The 8869-nt window shown below is 30.1% G+C and overlaps 1 long non-coding RNA gene across 1 annotated transcript; it reads right to left on the bottom strand.

Annotated features, from left to right (window-relative positions):
• Positions 1-294: 294 nt before the first annotated feature.
• Positions 295-827, bottom strand: LOC111629365. Its single transcript, XR_002757323.1, has 3 exons — positions 767-827; positions 449-517; positions 295-385 (listed from the first exon to the last, which is right to left on the bottom strand). It is a non-coding gene; the product is annotated as an uncharacterized LOC111629365 (long non-coding RNA).
• Between the last annotated feature and the right edge of the window lie 8042 nt (positions 828-8869).

Below are 8869 nucleotides of genomic sequence, written 5' to 3'. Positions count from 1 at the left end.
ATATATTTTTTACTATTGCGGATCGCAGTTAAATTTTTATTTATAAGAATTTAAACGAAAACGTCCATTTGTTATTTATGTAAACAGCTGTTGAGAATCTGTTCCATTGAAAACTGTAAGTCTATTGGCAATTTTTACCGAACACTTCTTGTGATCAAGAACCCCTGTCAATTGAATTAACGAAGAGAAGACAGAATATAATCCATTCAGCATCTAGAAATGAAATAAAATTTTTTTAAACACAAATAATATACGGCAAAATATAAGCAGAAACTTAATATTTTTAAAAACAAACCCGAATGACGAAGTTCTTCTTGATATAGAAAAACCCGGCCACAGATAATCCGAATGGTCTTCCTCCAAATTTCTTCATGATGCCAACAACCTGAAAGTCACAAATTTAAATAAAACAACACAGACATTGTGATTTATAAAAATGAAATTATACTTTGAATTTAAATTCCGATGACAATGGAGAGGAATGAAATTTCCCTATAGAGATGAAATTGTCATACAGCTGAAAAAGTAAGAATACAATTAATAAAATTTAATTTTGTTATTTATTATTGCAAAAAAGTGCATTAGCAACTAGGTAAGATAATAGTAGCCACATTCTAAAAATCAATAAATGATAAATTTAATGTTTATCAGCGAAACAGAAAAATTAAATTCACAATAAGGTAAAATGTAATAAAAACATTACTAATATTAATACACGATAAATTTCACTGCAATAATAGTAGTAATGTATTGAATTAACACTTACAATTGATGTGAATGACGATAATGCCCATGATACTATAAATGTTCCAATTAATAGAAGTAAAACACCAACACTGAAAAACAACCGCAGAATCAAATCTAAATGCAGAAAAAGTGTACCGTAGAGAAAAAAGCAAGTTTCATATAAAAAGTGCGTATAAATAACAGGAATTAGAATCTTCCATTTTTCATTGAATCCTTGGCAAATTTCCCAAAATTCCACAAGTTTTTCCATAAGATCTTGAAGAAAGGAATCGGTCGCATCTTTAGAAAATTGTAATTCATTGGATAATGTAGTTAATTTATTTGCCAACATTAACATATACAATGAGGTGTATAGGAGAATAGAAAATATATGTGATATAACATATATTGCGCTGATTTGTGCACTAACGGTGCAAACAATGACGACGCTGTAATTAGTTTGAATATTCGCGATAGTATAAAAAGTGACGAATGCTACTAATAAAAACGAGCATATTAATGTCGAACAATAGACGATGAAATATGTGACAATATATGTTTTTCTTTTCAGTAAATTTTTTGCTTCTTCAGTACAATTGTTTTTTTTATAATGAATATAAAATTTGTTCCTTTTGACGATGCTGTATTGGATCGCTACATATAAGCATAAAAAAAACATAATTAACTTAGCGTAAAGAGAATTGGATCCTGCAATAAGAGCTAATTCATTGCAGGGAACGTTCGGAGATATACACATTAATAAGAAATATATTGCTGTGCCCCATAACATAAACTCGATGGCACAGACATATAATGTGAAAAACTTTTCAAAGCTATCGGTCCTTGGTTTACGACACTTGCAAATTTCGACGATATCCAGCCCAAATACTTCCATAACAGAAAAATAAAATTGAAATATCGGAGCGTGACAAAAGTCAGACAGAGGTAAGTTTACTTGCAAAGACATGATTGCAAAATTGTTGTTTTTTAAAATACTATTATCGATTTTGAAGTGTATTTATGTGTTGATCTTTGTGATTGTTAAAAGTTGTGAAATTATTCGTATGCTGTATAGAATTTCATTTCCAAGTTGGATTCAATTACGATTACTGCGCTTGTTTTCCATTATTTTCGTGTCACTGTAAATGAAATCACTAAACACTAATATTAGCGCCATAGGTGTTCTAGGACCTCATGAACAAATCGTGCGCGGTGAGTTTTTCGGATTCTTTCACGTAAATAGGAAGTAGTCCCTTTTCGAAAGTTGTTGCGAAAACAATTCTGCGTGGCTGCGCACTGATTTGTTACATTGCTGTTTCCCATCAAATTATTCCATTCACCAATTATACGCATGATCCTGAAATCAATTTTTCAAATGATATCCGCCTACTTTAACTCGGTTGGTTAATTCAAAATTGCGTATTGATTTTTAGTAGAAGGAGGCTGGAACACTAATAATGAAAATTAATCGATATCAAAAAGTTGCAAAGATTTATCTAAAGAAAATAATTTAAATATTAAGTTCATATAGTCACTAAATAAATTCTAAGACATTTGAAAATTGTATTAATATATTAAAATAATTTTTACATAAAAATGTTGTAGTTTACCTTATAAAATTGGCTTCTTGAACATGTAATTTCAATTATTAATATCTGACCGGGTATGTCCACCCCAGTCTGTCAACCCGTAGCACTCTAATGTGGGTTTGGTGAATTTATAATGCGCTTGCTAAAAACAAGTGCCGGTAGAAGAAAAAGAGTAAAAAATAGCTTGTGGCCATAAAGCAGTTAAAGTTCAGTCAAATTTACAATGATATTTCTGAGTGGTGAGGAAGAGTTCCGTACATATCTTGGAGAGTTCATCGTAGAAATTTTCCTTTCATTTTTAATTGCGTGGACTCGTTTTTGATGTTAAAAACTAGTAGGTTTACACTTAATCTACTTGGCTATATTCCTGGGCTAATTATATGTATATATTTATCTATTGTATGATATATATATATATATATATATATATATGAAACTTTTTATTAATTTTTATACTGAATAATTGTAATTAATTAATCAAATACTATTTAACTCTGACTGGAGACATTTTTAACGGTTTAAATGCAACCAACTTGAAATGTTTATATTTTAGGACGTGAATATGATATTTTAGTACAGAAACAGTTAATAGCATGCGAAATAGTACGGCACGTAGTACGGCATTTTTGCACACTAGAAGTTTTTTTACGTTCTTCTGTGTTACAACATTTAAACCGTGTGGTTTATCGAAGATACTTAGCAAATTTGGCAACCTCGAAAGAATATCACATTGTATATGAATAGCAGAATGAAGATTAAATTATATTAGGTCGTTAAACAGATTTATATATGTTTAGAATTATGTCCACATCGAGCACTACATCTTGCATGCTGTACAGAGACATTGTAATACCGGTAGTATTCGTAGAGGAACATCTGTCCAAGCAATTAAGTTAGCATATTGCGGTGGGTACTTGGAATAATCCGGGCAGTCAAAAACCCCAGGCATTTATGGGAGGTGTTCCGTCTGAAAAATGTCAAGCCCATCTTTTACCACCTGGCCAGTTCATTGTGCGCCTGGCCAAATCCGGGCAGTCAAAAACCCCAGGCATTTATGGGAGGTGTTCCGTCTGAAAAATGTCAAGCCCATCTTTTACCACCTGGCCAGTTCATTGTGCGCCTGGCCAAATCCATAATTGTCTTGATATAATGTTAATTTTTTGCTCACTAGACAGAAAGTATAAAGATAAAAACAGTAGTCACTGTTATACAGTAAAGTGTCTACGTACCATTAGTGACTTGTATAAAAAACTTTTATTGTTTTACATCTTTAGGTAATAAACATTAAATTTTAATCACCAGATCTTACACGAAAAAACATAACTTATTCTGAAATATTTTTAAGCATAAATCTGTAGCCATATTTTGAGTGACCATAATTATACGTTTAATTTTTGCTAATGCCGCAAGCAAAGAACTCTTTATCTATAAAATGGATTGTATATTCACAGCATCGCGAAACGTGGCTGATCTGCCAATAGGGGATACCTGTCAGGAGTACTTTTGTAAAAAAATTATCTTATAATTATAAGTTACAAACATGAAGAATACTCTGAAACTCATATTCGCCAGTCAATTAGAGGCATAAATCAGTGTTCTTAGTTTTATCAACTCGTTCACTGGTCGGTCACTTTTTATTTATACAAGGCACTAATACTAGGCAGAATGTTATAGCAGGGGATATTCTTTAACATTTTTAACATTTTTTTTTTTAAATATAAGCTATATAAAATTATATTTTATATTCAGATTATTCTTATCTCTTAAAAGCTAATTTTGAATATGAATGCATATTTTATTATATAAGTCTTATTATATATATAGATAATAAATATTGTTAATGGAACCGAATTTCTGATTTAATTTATTGCTGTAATTATCGAAGAATGGAAAATTCTTCGAATAACTAGCATAATGGACTTACTTATTATAATATAATTAAATCGATCAATATTACTAAAAAATTTAGTAATTTTTCTTTCTTTTTTTTAAAAAATATTTTACGTATAAAGATTTATGAAATAGATGATATAGATTTCGTTCATAAACGATGATTTATATTTGGAAATTAAGGTCATGAAAGCAAATGGGAGAAGTAATAAACGAAGAAAGCTAAATTTTATCAAGTTTTACCTATTGCTATATTTCCTTTAATTTAAAAAGTTTTTCTTTCTTATTGCCAATAATGTAACTGTGAAATGTCCCGTACGTCATTATTCGTGTCATTTAAAAATCACAATATTGAACTTATATAAGTTGTATTAATAAGCCATATTGCGAAAATAACAGTGAAGATATCAAAATATCTGCAAGAATAAAAAATATAAACTGTAATGATTGTATGACTACGTTTATTCCATTATCTAAAATGAATTTTTAATTGTAAAATTGAGAAAGAGAAATTTAATCTTGTAGATATGTCGTTACAACATGATTTTTGCTTTGAAATCCATATTGTTCATGTTTAATAGTTATGTTTTTAAATCTATACTTAATATTATAAAGAGGTAACGTTTGTAAGTTTGTTTGCAGCAGGTAATTTCCGAAACAACTCATCCGATTTCAAAAATTCTTTCACAAATATTTAGAATGGAACCTCAGGGTGGACATAGGCTGTATATTATTCCGTTAGACATTCATATAAATTAAAATATATAATCTAGGTTAAGGCTTTTATCTCCAACAGATGGCGCTACGAGTACGACACCCTAAGTTTGCTTTTCTGTGTGGCATTATGCTTTTCTGTGAAAATGAACTAAAGCGGATCATCTTCTATCTATCTATATAAAGAAAAATGTAATGTTCGTTTGTTCCTACCGATTCCTTTGAAATTTTGACACAACGCTGCATTCAAATACGCACGTGTTTTTATATAATATACATGTCGAAATCCCCCCGGGAGATGGACAGGATTAAGTCTTACTCTAAAGAACTCTGCTTCTATTTATACTATTTTAAATGCGGGTTTTTGCGTTTTTCATTGCGTTTTAATACGGTACGTCACAGAATATACACTACGAAGGGATTTTTTGATATTCCCCCCGTGGGGGAGAGGGACAGGATTAAGGCTTACCGTAAAGAACTCTGCTTCTGTTTATACTATCTCAGATGCGGATTTTTGCGTTTTTGATTGCGTCTTAATAGGGTACGTCAAGAAAATGTTCAGTAAGAGATTTTTCGAAAAATTCCCCCCCCCACGGGGGGAAGTGTTACACATTTATAATAGATACATTTTGAGTCACAACAACGTGTGGTGGGGTCTGCTAGTATTTTATAAAATGTTTCATATATAGAGGAGGTACAGTCACGTGATACGACGTCATCGGTGTGCCTAACAAAATATCAGCAAACAATATTGGTTGCTGATATCACGTTACCTTGCTTGATCACTTTATTGTGTCAACGTGAAAAAAAGGAATTTACCAGACTTTTCAGCCGAATTGAAAGGTAATGATTTGATAAAATATCACACGAATTTAAGCACGTTTAGCTTATTTTCCGTAAAATACGAAACTGCTTTATAAAACGAGTTTGAAGATTCAGATAAAAATAATTAGTGGTTTTTGCTGTACAGTTTATCAGATATTAAGCTTTGTAAAAACTCCTAACTTATGCCTTCGATTTCTACATTTTTTGTATTTTATATATGACATTATTACATGATATATAATATTATATCTGATTATTATTTTATTTTATATTTATACATGTATATATATTTTGTTATAATTTTTCTATCATTTTTGTATTTGAATTTATATATTCTATTTTTAGAACACCGTTATTATTTTTCTCGTTTAACCTGGGGACAGTCTATCGAATAGGCAAAAAACGATAGTTAGATTTAGATAAATTTTTATCGGCGTATTAGCTCTATGTACAGCTTTTGTTAACATATACAATAACGGTAATAATGTAAAATTAAAAAAAGAAATGTATTAAGTTAAAACACGTCACGCCCATATCCCGAAATAACTCGGGCAAGTTACCTAGCGTTATAAAACAAACGGTTTTTTGGACTCCCTGGAAATTTTTTTTTATTTGGATTTTTGGATGCTTTTTAAGTCTCCAAATGTTTTCAAAAATTTTTACCCGAGCGAAAAAATTTTATTGCGATTTTAATTTACCTTTAATGAATGACGCACGATTAATGCTTAATTGTTTTTTTATGTGATTTTTTTTATCAAATTTAATTCATCGTTCTAAAGTTGTAGTGCACGGATTTTCCTTCTGGAAAGTTATTTAAAGCTAGTTTCTGATGTGATAAGCAACCTCCAATAGTTTTTAATTTTTTAATTAATAAATTTTATTATATATAAGTTTAATTAAATTGGAGGGTTGAAAATCGCAATAAAAATTTAATTTTTTAAAAAATATTTAAAAATTTACGGCCAGCTAGTATTCACTATACTATAACCTTTCTCCTCCTGAGACTTCTATGAGAATGTCCCGTGAAATCCAACACCAGCTGTTTCTCAAGGTCATCCAGCTGTAAACACAATGACTCATGAGTGTCAGATTTCACAGAAAGGCCAGAAAATTAAAAATAAAGTTTGAAGCTTTTTCTTCAATATTAACGCATTTCTTTCGTTTTTTTCAGTTTTAAATATTTTTTATGTTTAATTACAATTAATATAAAAAATTGCAAGGTCGCAAGGGAGTTAAAGTAGTAACAGCTATTTTTTTCCTTGTAACACACACTTTCTGATGAGGGTGGATGTGAAGTTTTCAAAAAGCATTAGAAAAGGTGATGTGGGTTGCCAGATTTTTTCGATATATATATACCGACGGACTGACGACAGTGACGACGCGTGTCACGGGGGAGAGGTGCAATGAAAAGCGAGTACAAGTGACTGAGAGATAGAATCGGTGCCTAATCCTCGTTAATCGATTCAGAACGATTTTTAAATGTTTTTGTTTTTGATAAAATAAATAATATTTGCTTNAATTTGTATTTTTGTGAATAAATAAATAAAAAAATATTATACATAAAGTTTTTATATAGATTATATATTTATTATTGTTTTTATAGCTGCTGTTGCGTTTTTTGCTACACATATTCATGTTCGAAGTTCCAAAGGTTAAATATAATAAAAATTTTATTTGTTATTGGAATTCACTAGTATTTAAAATTCTCACCCCTATTTTAGAAACTTAATGTTTAGTTTTTATTATAATTAAAAAATTTAGCAACGAGTTGCATAACTTTTCCAACAAGAGTATTTAAACTGCATGTGGCACAGTTTGTTGTGTTAATTTATTTAAATGTTTCTATGTTATTGATTATTATAAAATGGTAAAAAGCTCAATATTGAGGGTAAGGACGAGTTTTATAAAATGTTGTAAGTGCTAATAACGAATAAAATCGTCTAACACTACTCGAGATATGACACACGACCATCTGTACTTCCTCAACCCTTAATTTTTAACCATCAAAATTTAATAGCATCAATTCCCCTAATACACGAAGCTCCCTACAAAATTTCAGAAATTTCTGACAAAACACATGTAAAGTATTAAGCTTAAAAATGAATGGCTAAAAACGTGTAACTCTCTTCCCCACACTAACATCCACAAATACAGAAAAGCCCCGAAATATTCTTGCATTTCTGGATGTTTCAAAGTGTCTTCAGTCCAGAAATGTAAAAATCTTGCGGGATCGTTTGATGAATAATCTCTATATTCTTCCTCTATTCTATATAAGTGCAGAGAGAGTAATAAAATAAAACTAATTTTTTAAACATAATCACATAACAGTTGGCGCCACATGAAAATGACTTGTAAATTAAATTGAAAATCACGAGAAAGTCCTACAATAGAAATGACATTTTATTTTAATAAATAATTGAGCTGCAATTTCAAAAAAAAATTGTATACTTATAAATATTCATTGCGATCTGTTTGTATTTTCTTAAACTCTAAAGCTGAGGTAGATAGGTAAAAGCGGAGACCAGATCTAGAAATCTTACGGTAAGGAGGCCCAAATTATCTATACAGGAACTGCCGATGCAAACTGATAGTCACGTTATTTCTATTCAAATCTTTTTTCCTGAAAGCAGTAAATACAAGACCATTGTCTTAATTGCTAACAGAAAAGTATGATCAACAGGAGCAAGACAATACAGTACTAACTTGAGGTATAGAACATATATTTTAAATGAAATAAATTTGAAATATGATTCAAAATTGCAGCCTGGCGTTGTGACCATGTCACAATAGATAATTGTTCGTTTATTATGGAAATGATTTTATTTATTTTTAATTAATTAAAATAACATATATGTTTGTATTATGTACATACATGACTTACTTATAGAAAATGGTGCATATGTATATATATATATGGCAGTAACCATATATCAATAAAAATTCGTTACTGTCTACTCCATAATTGCTTGTTCCTAACGGATTGGTTTAAAATTGATTTTAGCCGATATGCCATATCGATATTTTAGGGGTAGTGCAAAAATAATTCGTTATACATTGTGAAATGATTTAATAACTTTTGTAAATTACTATGTTTAATCCAACCAGTTATATCCGATGTTTTTCAT

The sequence above is a fragment of the Centruroides sculpturatus genome, unplaced genomic scaffold, assembly GCF_000671375.1.
Source record: "Centruroides sculpturatus isolate CEXI.00-Female unplaced genomic scaffold, Cexi_2.0 scaffold469, whole genome shotgun sequence".
Taxonomy (NCBI): Eukaryota; Metazoa; Arthropoda; class Arachnida; order Scorpiones; family Buthidae; genus Centruroides; species Centruroides sculpturatus.
The sequence above is the reverse complement of the archived record's forward strand: the minus strand, read 5'-3'. Positions and strand labels throughout refer to the sequence as shown.